The 20030-nt window shown below is 34.3% G+C and overlaps 1 protein-coding gene across 1 annotated transcript in view; it reads right to left on the bottom strand.

Moving 5' to 3' along the window:
- LOC142354382 (myophilin-like) overlaps window positions 1–20030 on the bottom strand; it is an 86748-nt gene that overhangs the window by 3538 nt on the left and 63180 nt on the right. The window lies entirely within an intron of this gene.

Here is a 20030-nt window from a genome sequence, read left to right as displayed (position 1 = left end):
ATATCGGCTCTGAGCAGACAGATTTGAGTCGTGCACGGGGGGTGCCAGACCCACTTCGATCGCGCACGGGGGGTGCCAGATTGACGCTTTTAACTGTTTAAATACCATTAATTATCGGTATAATTTAATATTTTCGGAAAAAAAGACGTCAGTTTATGTATATAGTTTATGGGTTCTTCAGTAAAAAAATATTAGTTCTAAAGAAAGAAACATTTTCAGCTCAACAACAATTACCAGAACATAGTCTTTATCGTGGTCTTTGATGATCATCAGGTAACATAGGGAAGTGCTCTTCAAAAACAGTCCCTCGGGGGTTAACTATCTCTTCTACTTTTCAGGGGACTGGTCATTTTGGATTGGACCTCTTGGTCCTGATCAGACTTTTCAGACACTAGAAAGGTTGCTGATCAGATCCTACAGACTCTGGAAAGAGCTCCGTTCAGACTATCCAGATCATACCACAAAACTATCCAGACCCTAGACCACGCTATGATCAGACTATCCAGACGCTGTGAGGGGCTCTGATCAGACTGTCCAGACCGTAGGTAGTGCCCTGATCAGACGTGCAGACTCTGGATGGGTTCCTGGTCAGACTATCCAGACCATATATAGTGCTGCCAGACTCTGTGGAGCGGTCGCGCTTAACCCCCCGTGCGCGACCCAAGTCATTAGTTTTGACATACTTTATTGCAGCTTTTTTAAACAAACTTCAATGTCCTAATATCAATTTGCTACATTCAGTAGCATCGAAATATCAAATATTCGTATTCGAGGGTCATCGTCATCAAAAAGGGATTCATTTTTAAGAAGAGGTCCATTTGACAAAAAAAACTGGGCCACATTTTTGCAAATCATGTGTAAAGTTTTCAGCCAATTTTTTCCCGATGAGAGCAGTCGCATAACTTGCGCCAATGCATTGCTTCTGAGAATCAGGCATTCCGGTTTTTTTGTCGGTTCAGTTTTATAAAAGAAACAATGGGGAGAATAGAGTTGTGAATCCTGATGCTCGGTGAACAAAGCAGTTTGAAACCACTGTTTCCAATTTTTTCTGTAGTCATTGGGTGATATTGACAGTTAGCGATGAATCTGATGACAACAAAAATCAATTTCATCTCAAAAAATTAATTTTCAGTTGTCCTTGCTTTAACGACTCGAAGAAGAGTATTGGTATACTCCAGCAGGTTTTTACGAATCGAAGAGGAGTATTGAGATTCTACAGAATTTTACGACTCCAAGAAGAGCATTGGCATTCTACAGGATTATATGACTCCAGGAAGAGCATTGGTATTCTACACGATTATACGACTTTAAGAAGAGTATTGGTATTTCATAGGATTTTACGACTCGAAGAAGAGTATCGGTATTATACAGGATTTTACGACTCGAAGAGGAATATTGGAATTCTACCGGTACTTATCACTCAACAAGGAGTATTGGCATTCTACAGACCTTTTACAGTCCAAAGAATTTGGTTACTATTGGAAATTGTGCTCTTCTTACAATTCAAAGAACTTGTATTTCATTGGAGCGCTATCTATTTAACATATTTGTTTGATCAATATTTTGTGTTTCTTGATCTCCAGAGGGGAAATTCAGATGGAAAAGAATTTTAAAAATATCCATTCAAAAAAATTGGCAAAAACTAAAAAATATTTGCCTAAACGAGAAAATAAACTTCGTTTTGAGTCATGACATATCAAAACAGCAAAGTTGTGAGAAAGTCAGGACAATTGACAAAATGTATGAGAAGCTTCATAATTTACTGAAATTATTTTTAGACAGATGTCCTCCAAAGCAGATCGTAAGAAATAAAAATTAGCACCATTGGGTGATTGGCCAAATGAAAAAATAAGATTGCAAAAAGAAAAGGATGTTCCTACAAACTATGAAAACAGGAACAATTCAATCCAAAGAAAAATAACAGGAACAACAAACGAAAATGAAACAGATAACGAGAGCAATTTTTGAAGCCATTTTACCACAAAATGATTAAAAAACCGGTCGCAATAGCGGGGAATATTACATAATCTCAATCAAAAGAAATTAACCGATATAGACAAAGTGAGCGCTTTAAAAGAAATTATAAAATTCAATCTTTGTTTTCAATACTGACGAACAAAAAAGTTCATTGAATCATTCAAGAGTCTAGGTCACAGTATAGCTATTATACGGATCTGAACTACATCATAGAAAATCTGTAACAGCTTCAATAGCCAACTACCTATCCAAACTAATCAATTTCTGCGTTCAGGGCGACAATTTTCCAGACTCACCGAAAACTGCCGTACTTATAGTTCTAAATAAGGAGAAAGAAAAAAGTGAAACCGATCATTTGTGTTCAAAATCTCTCTTACCAACTCTTGGTAAAATTGTACAAAAAGTTTTTTATTCGCTTTTCTAATTGTTTAAAAGACTTTAATGATATATGATTTATACGATTTTTTTGCTACTTCCTGTTGAAGTATTTTTTTATCTTGTCACGTAGTTTTACTAAAGACAAGTATACAGTCTCTTTGTTGAGTAATGTTGGAGTAAATTTAGTCGTTTTTTTCTATGCTAACTGTTTCTACTTTTTTTTCTATTGCATTTTGCCCATTTCACTAATGTGTTTGTTGTGCTATTAAGGATGGTTTTATTTTACAGTCCACGTAGTCATAATTGAATCCATTTAAGGTTTTCCAGGTTATTGTTAACTATTTTTTGACTTTGACATAATTTGTTTTTGATTATATTAGAAAATTTGATTATTGCCTATCCTTGTTGCTACTTTTGTTAGGTGATCCCGCATTTATTATCATTGAAGTTGATATACGTCTTCTATCGATCTATCAATTTATAGGGCGATGGATCTTGAAGACATCAAATTTCTATTGCGTGTAGCCAGGACGCTGATGCCACTTGTTTTCAGTGACACTTAAAATACCAATTTTCACCCATTGTTTGTTATGCTATCACTTTGTCGGTCAGTGTGTCTCAAAAAGTTAGCCTTTACTGTCTAAATTCACATTGTGTACAACTTTTTCGACGTTGATAAAAGTGGGAACGGACATAAATTTGTTTTTAGATTTTGGTGTTCGTGATTTTATTCTTGTCAAAGTCATGGCGTATGATCCGGTTATTATCGGAGGCTGTTGTTGTATGAACGCGGGTAGTTTTGTCTGAAGTTTGTTGTTATCTTTGAATTTTAATTCAGGGCTGGCGCTGCTCTTTTTTCGTAAGATATTTCCCGACCTTTTTCCACGACGTTGAACTCTTGAAACGAGATAAACAGATAAAACTCGGCGGACATTCAGTTGCAATAGAGGACCCCAGCTGCCTTCAGTAGCGTTTTAGGTGACAAATGTGCTACAAATTCTGTAAAGCCTAAACGCAAAGCTCAAACTAACAAAATACTTGTATGTTGTTTTTAGTCCTGAGTTCAGCTGTTTTTTATTGTTTTTGTCATTTCTTATTCCATTTTTCTGTATTGGTAATTTTAAATTGGCCAAAAACTTTTATGGCTTTAATTCTATGCGATATGTCTTTTAGAGCTAGCTAATGTTATTAGTTGGTTCATTTTAGTGTTTGTGCCAGCTTAAGCACCAGAAGCAGTTTTTGCCACTTTTTTCAAAATTTTGGAAAATTGTGGAAACTTTTCAGTTGTTTACCTTTTTATAGGCAAACGACTATTTTTCAACGCTTGAAAACGGGTTAAGAATGTTTTTGACATCACAGAAATGATTTTGATCATATGGATATCTTTTCTTGTTCTACTTTTTGATCTAAATTTGGTACAACGGTAATTTTCAATGCAAATAAATTTTAGAGCAAGCAAAACATCAAAATTTGAGGAACTCTTATCAATTTTTCAAATTTTTTTCTAATTTTATTTAAATTTTTGTTCTTTTTTAATGTTTTCTAAATTTAGGGGGAAATGAAGCTCTTTCAAGGCTTAAAACTATAGCAATTATTGATTGTTAACCTTACAGAAGCTATTTCGAAAATATTTTTCACAATTTTTGGCACTTTTTTCAAATTCGAGTTACTTTTTTGTGTTTGAATTAGTTTCAACCCTCTAATTGGCTTGTATATGTCTGGACAAATTTTATTCTAGCTTGAAGGCTAGCCATTTTGCAAAATTTGGAAAAAAAATTGCTGGTTTTGTTTAAATAAGTGTCAACTGTTTTAGTGTGAACAAAAGTAAAATTTTCATTATTTTCGAGTTTCAATAAAAATTTATTGTTTTTTTGGTTTTGTGACTGCGATTTTTTTCAACGTGTTTTGAGTAATGTAAACTGCAAATCAATCAGCAGCCTATATTGCTGCTAGGTTTTCGAACCTTTTTTAACAATTCAAGTAGTTTCTGAGGACAACACTAACAATTTTTGAAAATTTCAGTGAAACTGCCTTTTAAAAATGTATTAAATTTTTGTGGTCTTTGCTTTTGTTTGTCGTCTTGTCCACAAAGATAAGACATCTGTAAAATCTCAATTAGTGTTTTGCCCTTCTTTTCAATTTTCTATAAAAATTATTGGTTTCTTGCCAACCACAGTATCTACAATTCAAAGTCTGCAACGATAATTCTAAATTTATATTCAGCTTTTTCCCTTTGGTTTGTGTTATCTAATTCTTCTCTCCGTCAATTGAAGAGGTTTCAAACTATTTAGTCAATTCTTTGAGTTGTACTTCAGGAATTGTCTTGCAACAATTTTTAAGCAGAAGCAAGTTTGTTCAAGACTTGGATTTTAACTTCATCATGATCAAACATTTACTTCTCCTTTTGAATGTTGACTTCTCTTTTCGAAGATTAGACTGTAACAGTAGCTCAGTTTTTAAAAAACAGTTATTGGGAACTGTTAGTAATATTCAAGGTCTCATAGACATTTTTGATCCCATGTAATTCACTCCATCCCATCGGCATTACAGACACCAGCTCCACCTATCCTTCTCCCCTCAGCCCCGCCTACCTACACCCCACCTACCTGCCTACCCGCCCATACATATACCCTAACTGCGTAATCCTCGTACCTAACCTCCCCCGATATACGTACGCCCTAAAACCTACATACTCACCTACACCCCATCGCAAACTACCTACAACCCCAACCCACCTACCCACATCATGAAATAAAAAAATTTGACCGCATTCTTAAAACATTCTAAATTAATTAGGCAGTTTCTTACTTCTCTTTCGTTGATTTTTATCGTTTAGGTAAAACATCAGCTCTTTCTCTGATACTTCGAACGTTGACTTTTGTTTTCAGAAATTGGACTTTAACAGTAGTTTAGTTGATAATACATAGCAAATGAGAAGCACTCGTAGTATTCCAGGTCAAAAAGCGCATTTTGAGCAGTGTTCTTTCCACTAAAGTCCCTTCTCCGTATCCAAACTACAGATATCAAGCTCCCACCGCACCTCCCACCACCTCACCACCTAAACCCCCCTCCCCGATTACTTCCGATATTCCGCTTTCTATGTTTTTTAACTGAAAAAATTTTGCTAACGACTTGAATTTTGACTTCTTTCTATTCCAACATTTACCTCCGTTTTTGAGCTGTGAAATCTGTTTTCGAACATTGGTTAATTAGAAACTGCTGGTAGTTCTTTTTTATAACTATTGGTTTCAGAGTTTTTACATTTGATAAAAAGTACAATGACCAGTAGGGCGAAATTAACATCTACCCTAATTATTTTGTTCTGCCCACAAGTGTTCTGTTATTCAGATCGCAGATGAGTACACGCAGAATATTTTCCTTTTAATTGGACATGAGTTGAAGATAGGTTAATATGCTTTTGCTCCGTCGAGTGGCTCAAAAACAGGGATCAGAGGTCCGTTTTGGCAGGGAAAGAACCAGGATTTCTCGACTGTTTGATTTGACAAAAGATAAATTTTATGGCATTTGTGATATCATCTTATTTGCATGAGTTTGATATTAAAATTATGGCTGTATAAATTGCAAATAAATAAAACCTTACATCTATTTTCGAGCTGATAAACAAACAACTAAAAGTTTTATCATTTTATTGCTGTGTTAGCAGTTGTGCAATCTCAGAGGCTTTTTCAGTGGTTTTTGTTTAGCTTTTGCCGTCTCTACGAATTCATTGGCGTCAAAAAATGGTAAAAGTTTTCGTCGATGTAGTAAACTTTGATGAGGTTACCTCACCAATCTGTCTTATAAAAAGTCTTTTCAAGTTCAATTTTACCAATAACTATTTTGAAGTGCATTTGAAACAAAGAAATGGCACACTTGTAAACGAAAATTTCTTATGCAAACTGATGAAAAAATTTGAAAACCATAAAAAAACGAATCTTTTTGGTCAATATAAAACTACATTTTTCAAGAGATTGCAAAAAGTGGCTGTGTTCAAGAGTTTGAAAGTGGAAGTGACCAAAAATGGACGATATCTATTTTTCTCATAGCAGACTTTCGATTTTTTGAAAAAGTATCACTTTTATTGATTCACTATTACTCTATTGTTATTTTAAATGGTTACGCTAACGCGAAAGTTAACCCAGGCTGAGGTGCCAGACGGAAGCAAGTATGTCCAGACCGTCCCAGACGGAAAGTACCTATGTCCAGACCGTCCCAGACGGAAGTTGCCTATGTCCAGACTTTCGTGCGTTCGCCAGACTTTCGTGCGTTTATGTCCAGCCTTTCGTGCGTTCACCAGACTTTCGTGCGTTCATGTCCAGACTTTCGTGAGTTCACCAGACTTTCGTGCGTTCAACCGATTTTTGTGCGTTCATGTCCAGACTTTCGTGCGTTCTACAGACTTTCGTGCGTTCATGTCCAGACTTTTGTGCGTTCACCCAATTTTCGTGCGTTCAACCGACTTTTGTGCGTTCATGTCCAGACTTTCGTGCGTTCACCCAATTTTCGTGCGTTCAACCAATTTTCGTGCGTTCATGTCCACACTTTCGTGCGTTCATGTCCAGACTTTCGTGCGTTCAACACAGTTTTGTGCGTTCATGTCCAGACTTTCGTGCGTTCACCCAATTTTTGTGCGTTCAACCAACTTTCGTGCGTTCATGTCCAGACTTTGGAGCTTCAACAGACTTTCGTGCGTTCAGATTTTATTAATTTCACCAGGTTTTAGTGCGTTCATGCCCAGACTTTTGAGCCTTCGACAGTCTTAAGATGAGTTTACGTTCAGATTTTTATGTTTTCCCCAGATTTAGTTTCGTTCACCGGGTTTTCGTGATTTAATGTCCAGACTGTTCGAAAATGTCCATTCCGTTTATTTCGAATAATTATTTTTGAAAATCTGACTTATTCAGCCAAGCAGTCGTCCAAATCAAACCAAACTCTATATGCAGTTCTTTTTTTCTACGTAAAAGGAAGAACAAAAACAATTTTTACTATTGCTTTTCTAGAAAAAAAAATTGGTATTCCATACGGGAACTTACGATTATTGTGAATAAACATTTTTGAAATATAGTATTTTTGATCGGGTCAAGGAGTTTCCCAAATCGAACAAAACTCGGTATGCAGTATTTTTTGTGTATATAAAGCCTAAAAGAAAAAGAGTTTTCGTTATTGCTTGCCTTGGAAAAAAAATTAACTTTTCATACGCAAATTTGCTTTTAATTCAAAAATTTAGTTCTGAAATGTAGTATTTTTGATCGGGTCAAGGAGTTGTCCAAATCAAACCAACCTTATTAGGAAGAAACCGCAGTGTATAAGAAAAATTTTTGCCATAGCTTGTCCAGAGAAAAAGTTGCTATTTCATATACAATTTTACGATTAATTCGAATTAAATTTTTTGAAATATAGTAATTTTGTATTTATGATCGAGTCAAGGAATTGTCCAAATCTAACCAAACAAGGTAGGAAGTAATTCCGGTGTATGTAGAATCAAAAAAGAAAAATAATTTGCTATAGCTTGTCTGGAGAAAAATTTGGTATTTCATATAGAAATTTACTATTATTTCGAGTTATTAAATTTGTAATAAAGTATTTTTGTATTTTTGATTGGGTCAGAGAGTTGTCCAAATCTTTTAAACTCGTAAAGGTGTATTACTTGTGCATATAGAGCTTGAAACTAAAAGAATTTTTGCAAAAGCTTGCCTAGGAAAAAAAAGTTGGTATCTCACAAGGAAATATACAAACATTTTGAATAATTATTTTCAATTCGAATAGTTAATTTTAAAAATAAGTCTTTTGGATTTACTCATAGAGTTGTTCAAATCGAATTAAACTTGGTATGGAGTATCACCAGCGCTATGATAGTGTAAAGCAAAAAGAGTTTTTGGTATAGCTTGCCTAGGAAAAAAGTTAGTTTTTCAAACGGAAAATTTCAATTATTTCAAATAAATTGCTATTAATCAATTTTAAAAATAGGTCTATTTCTTTGGGTTGAGGAGTTATTCAAATTGAGCCAAACTCGGCATGGAGTATCCCCTGTGTACCTAGAGTCTAAAACAAAAAGAATTTTTGTAATAGCTTGCCTAGGAAAAAAGTTAGTTTTTCAATCAGAAATATCGGCTTATTCGCTTATTCTATTTTCAAAAAAATAGAAAATTCATCGGGTCAAGGAGTTGTTCAAATCTAACCGACCTCGGATTGAAGTGTTCTCTGTGTATATAGAGTTCAAAACAAAAAGAATTTTTGCTGTAGCTTGCCTAGGAAAAAAATTATTTTTTCAAACGGAAATTTGCGATTTATTCAAATCATTCATTTTGAAATATAAATTTTTGATTGGGTCAAAGAGTTGTCCAAATTTAACCAAACTTGGTAGGGAGTATCCCCTGTATATAGAGAGTCTAAAACAAAAATAATTTTTGCAATAGCTTGGCTAGGAAAAAAGTTTGCTTTTCAATCGGAAATATCGACTTATCCGCTTATTATTCGCTTATTATTTAGTTTTTTGATCCAGTCAAGGAGTGTCCCAAATCTCAATAAACGTGGTATGCCGTACTACCAATACATGTTGCGTCTAAATAAAGAAGAGTTTTTGCTATAGCTTGTCTAGAAAGAAAGTTGATATTTGATAAGAAAATTTACGATTAATTTGAAATTTTTTTTCTGAATTATAGTATTTTTGATCGGATCAAGGAATTGTCCAAATCTAACCAAATGCGGTAAGGAGTACTCCGAGTGTATGTACAGTCGGAAACGAACAGAATTTTTGCTGCAGCTTGTCTAGAAATGAGGTTGTCGTTTCATACAGAAATTTACGATTATTTCGAAATATTATATTTGAAATATATTGTTGTTGATTAGTCCAAGTAGTTTTTCAAAATTAACCAAACTCTCTAGAGAGTACTTCCATTGTATGTAGACTCTAAGGTAAAAAAAGTTATTGCTATATCTTGTCTAGAGAAAAAGTTGCTTTTTCACACAGAAGTTTATGATTAAATCGATATTCGATTTATTGTATTTATAGTATTTTTAATCAGATCAAGGAGTTGTTCACATCTAACCATACTCGGCATGGAGTATCTTCAATGTAATTAGAGTCTAAAACAAAAAAAAGTTTTGCTATAGCTTGCCCACACAATAAATCGTTTTGTCACAATTCAAAAAAGTCTCGTTAATTTTTGTCGAAGTTTTTGTTCTTATCAAGAAAACTATTCATTTTGGAAAAGAAATATAGCAAACGTATTTTCATTTTTTTGCTCATTGCCTCTACTTTCCAAATCATTATACCCGAGTAATCGTTTCATTAAATTTTGTGTATTAAAACGCGAAATAACTCAAAAAAACTTGAGAAAAACGCCCTTTTTGAGGTCATTTTCTGGTTTTAACTAATGTTTCAGCTTCAAAACTATACTTTTTTGTAATCTTCGTGCAGCTTATCAACTAAGCTGCACAAAACAATGATTTTTTAAATTGAAAATTTTTGATTTTCTTGAGAATTAGGCCGAGGAACGCCACCTAATCGAGATGAAAATTTGCAAATAAAAAAACGAAAATTCAAAGTTGTTTTTGTTAATACCTACAAACACAGAAAAAGTTAAGATACGTTCTAGTGTCCAATATAAAGCTTACCTTCTCTGCTTTACACTCATATATATTGTTTGAATAAGTTCTGCGACCCGAGGTGAATTTTGTTGCCTTTTCCGAAGAATGCTAAAAAACACCTGTTTTGCATCAAGGGGTCGAAATCATGATTTTTTTGAAGCTGTTTCTCAGAACTTTTTATGCATCAGATGATAGCATTTTCCTTCCTGATTCCAAAACACTTTTATTTTTAAGAATTGGTTCAGTAGTCTTGGAGATATTGCACTTTGAAAAACCCGTCAGACCCAGACCCGTCGAGCCCCGTATGAACTCGCTCACTCAATATTTTTCAAATACTCTTTATACGATCAAAGTAATTACATTCCTCGCACTGTGCAATTCACAAGTTTTTGAAATATGTAATTTGAATGCAAGTTGTGATTTACCTCTTTGTAGGTAAGTAATAGCAGTTGAGAATATGAAATATTCGAATACGGCGTGTGCTTTCAAGTGACCACGTCACTCGGAACTGAGCATGTCATCTGAAAGCGTAGGCTGTCCGATGAGACGCTGTCCAATCAACAAGTAATACGTACCTTGTATGAGGCATAATATAAAGTGGGATATATGTCCGTGTAAGCAGGACAATTAGAGTAGAGCTATAATATGTGACAGTATGCGTAGAAGCCCCCCCCCCCACCTCCTCCCCCCAGATAGAAAGCGGAGAAGGGTAGAAGCGGAGAAAGGTAGAAGCGGAGAAGCGAAGCGGAGAAGGGAGAAAAGGGCAGCCCCAGGCGAAGCAGCCACAGGGCGCAGTGTGGGACCCCTTTTAGAGCCTATAGCTACTGGAATTGAGCATTTTAGATCGAGACAAATGTCAGCAAGTACCTCTGATGATGATGTACCTAGACAAGATCTTTATGACGATGAGTTTGTTTATCCAGGGGGAAAGCTTAAAAAGATAAGGGCCAAATGCTTGAAGGATTTGAATTCGAAAGACGACAAATGTTTGTTTAAGAGACGTCGTGAAGTTGATTTGGATCTAGCAACTTCTATCAAATTCGTAAATTTTCGAATCAATTGTCAACTGGGGAAAGTCTTAGCAAGAGTTTCTAAGCTATTTAAAGAGGCTAAATCTGTGAAGGTAGGAAAACTCAGGCCTAATCAAAAAAAGAGATTGAAAAATGAATGGAAGTATAATGGCTGGGTGAACTTTTTCGGCATCGGCGATTGCAAGCGGGCTAAGATCAGAATCCAGAAGAAACCCGAAAAGTTCGGTGGCATGATTATCGAAAAAGTTGGCAGAATAAGAAACATCGGACTGGACAGCAGAAAAAAATTTATTGCGCTTCCACGATACAGAATTCCTGCCAAATTGAATGTCCCTACCCAGTACTCGTGCTGGGGCAAGAAGTTACCACCTAGAAATGATAGTAGATTTGCTTTTGACGATTTTACGTGCTTGCCCTTTGACGTGGTCCTTGTTTATGATTAGTTTAATGTTGCGTCAATGATTTGGTTTAGTTTGCAGAGTCTGATTACCTTGTTTAGTTTGATACTTGATGTTTTCATAGTTTTATAGCGAATTCACAAAAGATGATATTAAACATTAAACGTTTTTACCCTAATTTGATGCTGATTTTGCATTCTACTGTTCTATTTATACTGCATATGGTCTGTTTTCGAGGATTCTGCAGGGCTAGCCCTAGATTACAAACAGAATCGTTGAAAACACCCCATTTTAATCTTCAGTCTTCAAAATCTGATTTTTTTTCAAAGTAGATTACTATCGGTTCAAGGAGTTGTTCAATTTAGACGAAACTTGGTATGGAGTAAACCCAGTGTAGGTAGAGTCTAAAACAAAAAGAATTTTTGCTATAGCTTGCCTAGGAAAAAAGTTAGTTTTTCATACGGAAATTTGCAATTATTTCATATAAATAATATTAAAAATAGGTCTTTTTGATCGGGTCAAGGAGTTGTCTAAATGGAACCAAACTTGGAATGGAGTATCCCCAGTGTAGGTACAGTCTAAGACAAACAGAATTTTTGCTATAGCTTGCCTATGAAAAAAGTTAGTTTTTCATACGGAAATTAACAATTATTTCAAATAAATAATTTTAAAAATAGGTCTTTTTGATCGGGTCAAGGAGTTGTTCAAATCGAACCAAACTCGGCATGGAGTATCCCCAGTGTAGTTAAAGTTCAAAACAAAAGAATTTTTGCTATAGCTTGCCTAGGAAAAAAGTTAGTTTTTCATACGGAAATTGGCGAATTTCGCAAATAACGAATTTTAAAAATAGGTCTTTTTGATCGGGTCAAGGAGTTGTCCAAATCTAACCAAACTTGGTATGGGGTATCCCATGTGTAGTTAGAGTCTAGCACAGAAAGATTTTTTGCTATAGCTTGCCTAGGAAGAAAGTTAGTTTTCCATACGGAAATTAGCAATTATTTCAAATAAATAATTTTAAAAATGGGTCTTTTTGATCGGGTCAAGGAGTTGTTCAAATCGAACCAAACTCGGCATGGAGTATCCCCTGTGTAGTTAGAGTTTAAATCAAAAAGAATTTTTGCTATAACTTGCCTAGGAAAAAAGTTAGTTTTTCATACGGAAAGTTGCGATTATTTCGTTTAAATTGCAATTATTCCATTTTAAAAATTGGTCTATTTCGTCGAATCAAGGAATTGTCCAAATCAAACCAAACTCGGCATGGAATATCCCCTGTTTACCTAGAGTCTAAAACAAAAAGAATTTTTGCTATAGCTTGCCTAGGAAAAAAGTTAGTTTTTCATACGGAAATTAGCAATTATTTCAAATAAATAATTTTAAAAATAGGTCTTTTTGATCGGGTCAACGAGTTGTTCAAATCGAACCAAACTCGGCATGGAGTATCCCCAGTGTATGTAGAGTCTAAAACGAAAAGAATTTTTGCTATAGCTTGCCTAGGAAAAAAGTTAGTTTTTCATACGGAAATTTGCAATTATTTCGAATAAATTGCAATTATTTAATTTTAAAAATAGGTCTATCTCGTCGGATCAAAGAGTTGTTGAAATGGGACCAAACTGGTCATGGAGTATCCCATGTATACCTAGAGTGTAAAACAGAACGAATTTTTGCTATAGCTTGCCTAGGAAAAAAGTTAGTTTTTCATACGGAAAGTTGCGAATTTCGCAAATAACGAATTTTAAAAATAGGTCGTTTTGATTGGGTCAAGGAGTTGTTCAAATCGAACCAAACTCGGCATGGAGTATCCCCAGTGTAGTTAAAGTTCAAAACAAAAGAATTTTTGCTATAGCTTGCCTAGGAAAAAAGTTAGTTTTTCATACGGAAATTGGCGAATTTCGCAAATAACGAATTTTAAAAATAGGTCTTTTTGATCGGGTCAAGGAGTTGTCCAAATCTAACCAAACTTGGTATGGGGTATCCCATGTGTAGGTAGAGTCTAAAACAAAAAGAATTTTTGCTATAGCTTGCCTAGGAAAAAAGTTAGTTTTTCATACGGAAATTTGCAATTATTTCATATAAATAATATTAAAAATAGGTCTTTTTGATCGCGTCAAGGAGTTGTCTAAATGGAACCAAACTTGGAATGGAGTATCCCCAGTGTAGGTAGAGTCTAAGACAAACAGAATTTTTGCTATAGCTTGCCTATGAAAAAAGTTAGTTTTTCATACGGAAATTAACAATTATTTCAAATAAATAATTTTAAAAATAGGTCTTTTTGATCGGGTCAAGGAGTTGTTCAAATCGAACCAAACTCGGCATGGAGTATCCCCAGTGTAGTTAAAGTTCAAAACAAAAGAATTTTTGCTATAGCTTGCCTAGGAAAAAAGTTAGTTTTTCATACGGAAATTGGCGAATTTCGCAAATAACGAATTTTAAAAATAGGTCTTTTTGATCGGGTCAAGGAGTTGTCCAAATCTAACCAAACTTGGTATGGGGTATCCCATGTGAAGTTAGAGTCTAGCACAGAAAGATTTTTTGCTATAGCTTGCCTCGGAAAAAAGTTAGTTTTTCATACGGAAATTTGCAATTATTTCGAATAAATTGCAATTATTGAATTTTAAAAATAGGTCTATCTCGTCGGATCAAAGAGTTGTTGAAATGGGACCAAACTGGTCATGGAGTATCCCATGTATACCTAGAGTGTAAAACAGAACGAATTTTTGCTATAGCTTGCCTAGGAAAAAAGTTAGTTTTTCATACGGAAATTAGCAATTATTTCAAATAAATAATTTTAAAAATAGGTCTTTTTGATCGGGTCAACGAGTTGTCCAAATCAAACCAAACTCGGCATGGAATATCCCCTGTTTACCTAGAGTCTAAGACAAACAGGATTTTTGCTATAGCTTGCCTATGAAAAAAGTTAGTTTTTCATACGGAAATTAACAATTATTTCAAATAAATAATTTTAAAAATAGGTCTTTTTGATCGGTCAAGGAGTTGTTCAAATCGAACCAAACTCGGCATGGAGTATCCCCAGTGTAGTTAAAGTTCAAAACAAAAGAATTTTTGCTATAGCTTGCCTAGGAAAAAAGTTAGTTTTTCATACGGAAATTGGCGAATTTCGCAAATAACGAATTTTAAAAATAGGTCTTTTTGATCGGGTCAAGGAGTTGTCCAAATCTAACCAAACTTGGTATGGGGTATCCCATGTGTAGTTAGAGTCTAGCACAGAAAGATTTTTTGCTATAGCTTGCCTAGGAAAAAAGTTAGTTTTCCATACGGAAATTAGCAATTATTTCAAATAAATAATTTTAAAAATGGGTCTTTTTGATCGGGTCAAGGAGTTGTTCAAATCGAACCAAACTCGGCATGGAGTATCCCCTGTGTAGTTAGAGTTTAAATCAAAAAGAATTTTTGCTATAGCTTGCCTAGGAAAAAAGTTAGTTTTTCATACGGAAAGTTGCGAATTTCGCAAATAACGAATTTTAAAAACAGGTCGTTTTGATCGGGTCAACGAGTTGTTCAAATCGAACCAAACTCGGCATGGAGTATCCCCAGTGTATGTAGAGTCTAAAAGAAAAAGAATTTTTGCTATAGCTTGCCTAGGAAAAAGGTTAGTTTTTCATACGGAAATTTGCAATTATTTCGAATAAATTGCAATTATTGAATTTTAAAAATAGGTCTATCTCGTCGGATCAAAGAGTTGTTGAAATGGGACCAAACTGGTCATGGAGTATCCCATGTATACCTAGAGTGTAAAACAGAACGAATTTTTGCTATAGCTTGCCTAGGAAAAAAGTTAGTTTTTCATACGGAAAGTTGCGAATTTCGCAAATAACGAATTTTAAAAACAGGTCGTTTTGATCGGGTCAAGGAGTTGTTCAAATCGAACCAAACTCGGCATGGAGTATCCCCAGTGTAGTTAAAGTTCAAAACAAAAGAATTTTTGCTATAGCTTGCCTAGAAAAAAAGTTAGTTTTTCATACGGAAATTGGCGAATTTCGCAAATAACGAATTTTAAAAATAGGTCTTTTTGATCGGGTCAAGGAGTTGTCCAAATCTAACCAAACTTGGTATGGGGTATCCCATGTGTAGTTAGAGTCTAGCACAGAAAGATTTTTTGCTATAGCTTGCCTAGGAAAAAAGTTAGTTTTCGATACGGAAATTAGCAATTATTTCAAATAAATAATTTTAAAAATGGGTCTTTTTGATCGGGTCAAGGAGTTGTTCAAATCGAACCAAACTCGGCATGGAGTATCCCCTGTGTAGTTAGAGTTTAAATCAAAAAGAATTTTTGCTATAACTTGCCTAGGAAAAAAGTTAGTTTTTCATACGGAAAGTTGCGATTATTTCGTTTAAATTGCAATTATTCCATTTTAAAAATTGGTCTATTTCGTCGAATCAAGGAATTGTCCAAATCAAACCAAACTCGGCATGGAATATCCCCTGTTTACCTAGAGTCTAAAACAAAAAGAATTTTTGCTATAGCTTGCCTAGGAAAAAAGTTAGTTTTTCATACGGAAATTAGCAATTATTTCAAATAAATAATTTTAAAAATAGGTCTTTTTGATCGGGTCAACGAGTTGTTCAAATCGAACCAAACTCGGCATGGAGTATCCCCAGTGTATGTAGAGTCTAAAACAAAAAGAATTTTTGCTATAGCTTGCCTAGGAAAAAAGTTAGTTTTTCATACGGAAATTTGCAATTATTTCGAATAAATTGCAATTATTGAATTTTAAAAATAGGTCTATCTCGTCGGATCAAAGAGTTGTTGAAATGGGACCAAACTGGTCATGGAGTATCCCATGTATACCTAGAGTGTAAAACAGAACGAGTTTTTGCTATAGCTTGCCTAGGAAAAAAGTTAGTTTTTCATACGGAAATTAGCAATTATTTCAAATAAATAATTTTAAAAATAGGTCTTTTTGATCGGGTCAACGAGTTGTCCAAATCAAACCAAACTCGGCATGGAATATCCCCTGTTTACCTAGAGTCTAAGACAAACAGAATTTTTGCTATAGCTTGCCTATGAAAAAAGTTAGTTTTTCATACGGAAATTAACAATTATTTCAAATAAATAATTTTAAAAATAGGTCTTTTTGATCGGGTCAAGGAGTTGTTCAAATCGAACCAAACTCGGCATGGAGTATCCCCAGTGTAGTTAAAGTTCAAAACAAAAGAATTTTTGCTATAGCTTGCCTAGGAAAAAAGTTAGTTTTTCATACGGAAATTGGCGAATTTCGCAAATAAAGAATTTTAAAAATAGGTCTTTTTGATCGGGTCAAGGAGTTGTCCAAATCTAACCAAACTTGGTATGGGGTATCCCATGTGTAGTTAGAGTCTAGCACAGAAAGATTTTTTGCTATAGCTTGCCTAGGAAAAAAGTTAGTTTTCCATACGGAAATTAGCAATTATTTCAAATAAATAATTTTAAAAATGGGTCTTTTTGATCGGGTCAAGGAGTTGTCCAAATCAAACCAAACTCGGCATGGAATATCCCCTGTTTACCTAGAGTCTAAGACAAACAGAATTTTAAATCAAACAGAGTTTAAATCAAAAAGAATTTTTGCTATAACTTGCCTAGGAAAAAAGTTAGTTTTTCATACGGAAAGTTGCGATTATTTCGTTTAAATTGCAATTATTCCATTTTAAAAATTGGTCTATTTCGTCGAATCAAGGAATTGTCCAAATCAAACCAAACTCGGCATGGAATATCCCCTGTTTACCTAGAGTCTAAAACAAAAAGAATTTTTGCTATAGCTTGCCTAGGAAAAAAGTTAGTTTTTCATACGGAAATTAGCAATTATTTCAAATAAATAATTTTAAAAATAGGTCTTTTTGATCGGGTCAACGAGTTGTTCAAATCGAACCAAACTCGGCATGGAGTATCCCCAGTGTATGTAGAGTCTAAAACAAAAAGAATTTTTGCTATAGCTTGCCTAGGAAAAAAGTTAGTTTTTCATACGGAAATTTGCAATTATTTCGAATAAATTGCAATTATTGAATTTTAAAAATAGGTCTATCTCGTCGGATCAAAGAGTTGTTGAAATGGGACCAAACTGGTCATGGAGTATCCCATGTATACCTAGAGTGTAAAACAGAACGAATTTTTGCTATAGCTTGCCTAGGAAAAAAGTTAGTTTTTCATACGGAAATTAGCAATTATTTCAAATAAATAATTTTAAAAATAGGTCTTTTTGATCGGGTCAACGAGTTGTCCAAATCAAACCAAACTCGGCATGGAATATCCCCTGTTTACCTAGAGTCTAAGACAAACAGAATTTTTGCTATAGCTTGCCTATGAAAAAAGTTAGTTTTTCATACGGAAATTAACAATTATTTCAAATAAATAATTTTAAAAATAGGTCTTTTTGATCGGGTCAAGGAGTTGTTCAAATCGAACCAAACTCGGCATGGAGTATCCCCAGTGTAGTTAAAGTTCAAAACAAAAGAATTTTTGCTATAGCTTGCCTAGGAAAAAAGTTAGTTTTTCATACGGAAATTGGCGAATTTCGCAAATAACGAATTTTAAAAATAGGTCTTTTTGATCGGGTCAAGGAGTTGTCCAAATCTAACCAAACTTGGTATGGGGTATCCCATGTGTAGTTAGAGTCTAGCACAGAAAGATTTTTTGCTATAGCTTGCCTAGGAAAAAAGTTAGTTTTCCATACGGAAATTAGCAATTATTTCAAATAAATAATTTTAAAAATGGGTCTTTTTGATCGGGTCAAGGAGTTGTTCAAATCGAACCAAACTCGGCATGGAATATCCCCTGTTTACCTAGAGTCTAAGACAAACAGAATTTTTGCTATAGCTTGCCTATGAAAAAAGTTAATTTTTCATACGGAAATTAACAATTATTTCAAATAAATAATTTTAAAAATAGGTCTTTTTGATCGGGTCAAGGAGTTGTTCAAATCGAACCAAACTCGGCATGGAGTATCCCCAGTGTAGTTAAAGTTCAAAACAAAAGAATTTTTGCTATAGCTTGCCTAGGAAAAAAGTTAGTTTTTCATACGGAAATTGGCGAATTTCGCAAATAAAGAATTTTAAAAATAGGTCTTTTTGATCGGGTCAAGGAGTTGTCCAAATCTAACCAAACTTGGTATTGGGTATCCCATGTGTAGTTAGAGTCTAGCACAGAAAGATTTTTTGCTATAGCTTGCCTAGGAAAAAAGTTAGTTTTCCATACGGAAATTAGCAATTATTTCAAATAAATAATTTTAAAAATGGGTCTTTTTGATCGGGTCAAGGAGTTGTCCAAATCAAACCAAACTCGGCATGGAATATCCCCTGTTTACCTAGAGTCTAAGACAAACAGAATTTTTGCTATAGCTTGCCTATGAAAAAAGTTAGTTTTTCATACGGAAATTAACAATTATTTCAAATAAATAATTTTAAAAATAGGTCTTTTTGATCGGGTCAAGGAGTTGTTCAAATCGAACCAAACTCGGCATGGAGTATCCCCAGTGTAGTTAAAGTTCAAAACAAAAGAATTTTTGCTATAGCTTGCCTAGGAAAAAAGTTAGTTTTTCATACGGAAATTGGCGAATTTCGCAATTAACGAGTTTTAAAAATAGGTCTTTTTGATCGGGTCAAGGAGTTGTCCAAATCTAACCAAACTTGGTATGGGGTATCCCATGTGTAGTTAGAGTCTAGCACAGAAAAATTTTTTGCTATAGCTTGCCTAGGAAAAAAGTTAGTTTTCCATACGGAAATTAGCAATTATTTCAAATAAATAATTTTAAAAATAGGTCTTTTTGATCGGGTCAACGAGTTGTCCAAATCAAACCAAACTCGGCATGGAATATCCCCTGTTTACCTAGAGTCTAAGACAAACAGAATTTTTGCTATAGCTTGCCTATGAAAAAAGTTAGTTTTTCATACGGAAATTAACAATTATTTCAAATAAATAATTTTAAAAATAGGTCTTTTTGATCGGGTCAAGGAGTTGTTCAAATCAAACCAAACTCGGCATGGAGTATCCCCAGTGTAGTTAAAGTTCAAAACAAAAGAATTTTTGCTATAGCTTGCCTAGGAAAAAAGTTAGTTTTTCGTACGGAAATTGGCGAATTTCGCAAATAACGAATTTTAAAAATAGGTCTTTTTGATCGGGTCAAGGAGTTGTCCAAATCTAACCAAACTTGGTATGGGGTATCCCATGTGTAGTTAGAGTCTAGCACAGAAAGATTTTTTGCTATAGCTTGCCTAGGAAAAAAGTTAGTTTTCCATACGGAAATTAGCAATTATTTCAAATAAATAATTTTAAAAATGGGTCTTTTTGATCGGGTCAAGGAGTTGTTCAAATCGAACCAAACTCGGCATGGAGTATCCCCTGTGTAGTTAGAGTTTAAATCAAAAAGAATTTTTGCTATAACTTGCCTAGGAAAAAAGTTAGTTTTTCATACGGAAAGTTGCAATTATCTCGTTTAAATTGCAATTATTCCATTTTAAAAATTGGTCTATTTCGTCGAATCAAGGAATTGTCCAAATCAAACCAAACTCGGAATGGAATATCCCCTGTTTACCTAGAGTCTAAAACAAAAAGAATTTTTGCTATAGCTTGCCTAGGAAAAAAGTTAGTTTTTCATACGGAAATTAGCAATTATTTCAAATAAATAATTTTAAAAATAGGTCTTTTTGATCGGGTCAACGAGTTGTT

Source organism: Convolutriloba macropyga, chromosome 15 (assembly GCF_964194025.1).
Source record: "Convolutriloba macropyga chromosome 15, txConMacr16.3, whole genome shotgun sequence".
In the NCBI taxonomy this organism is placed as follows: Eukaryota; Metazoa; Xenacoelomorpha; order Acoela; family Convolutidae; genus Convolutriloba; species Convolutriloba macropyga.
This window is presented reverse-complemented; position numbering and strand designations above follow the sequence as displayed.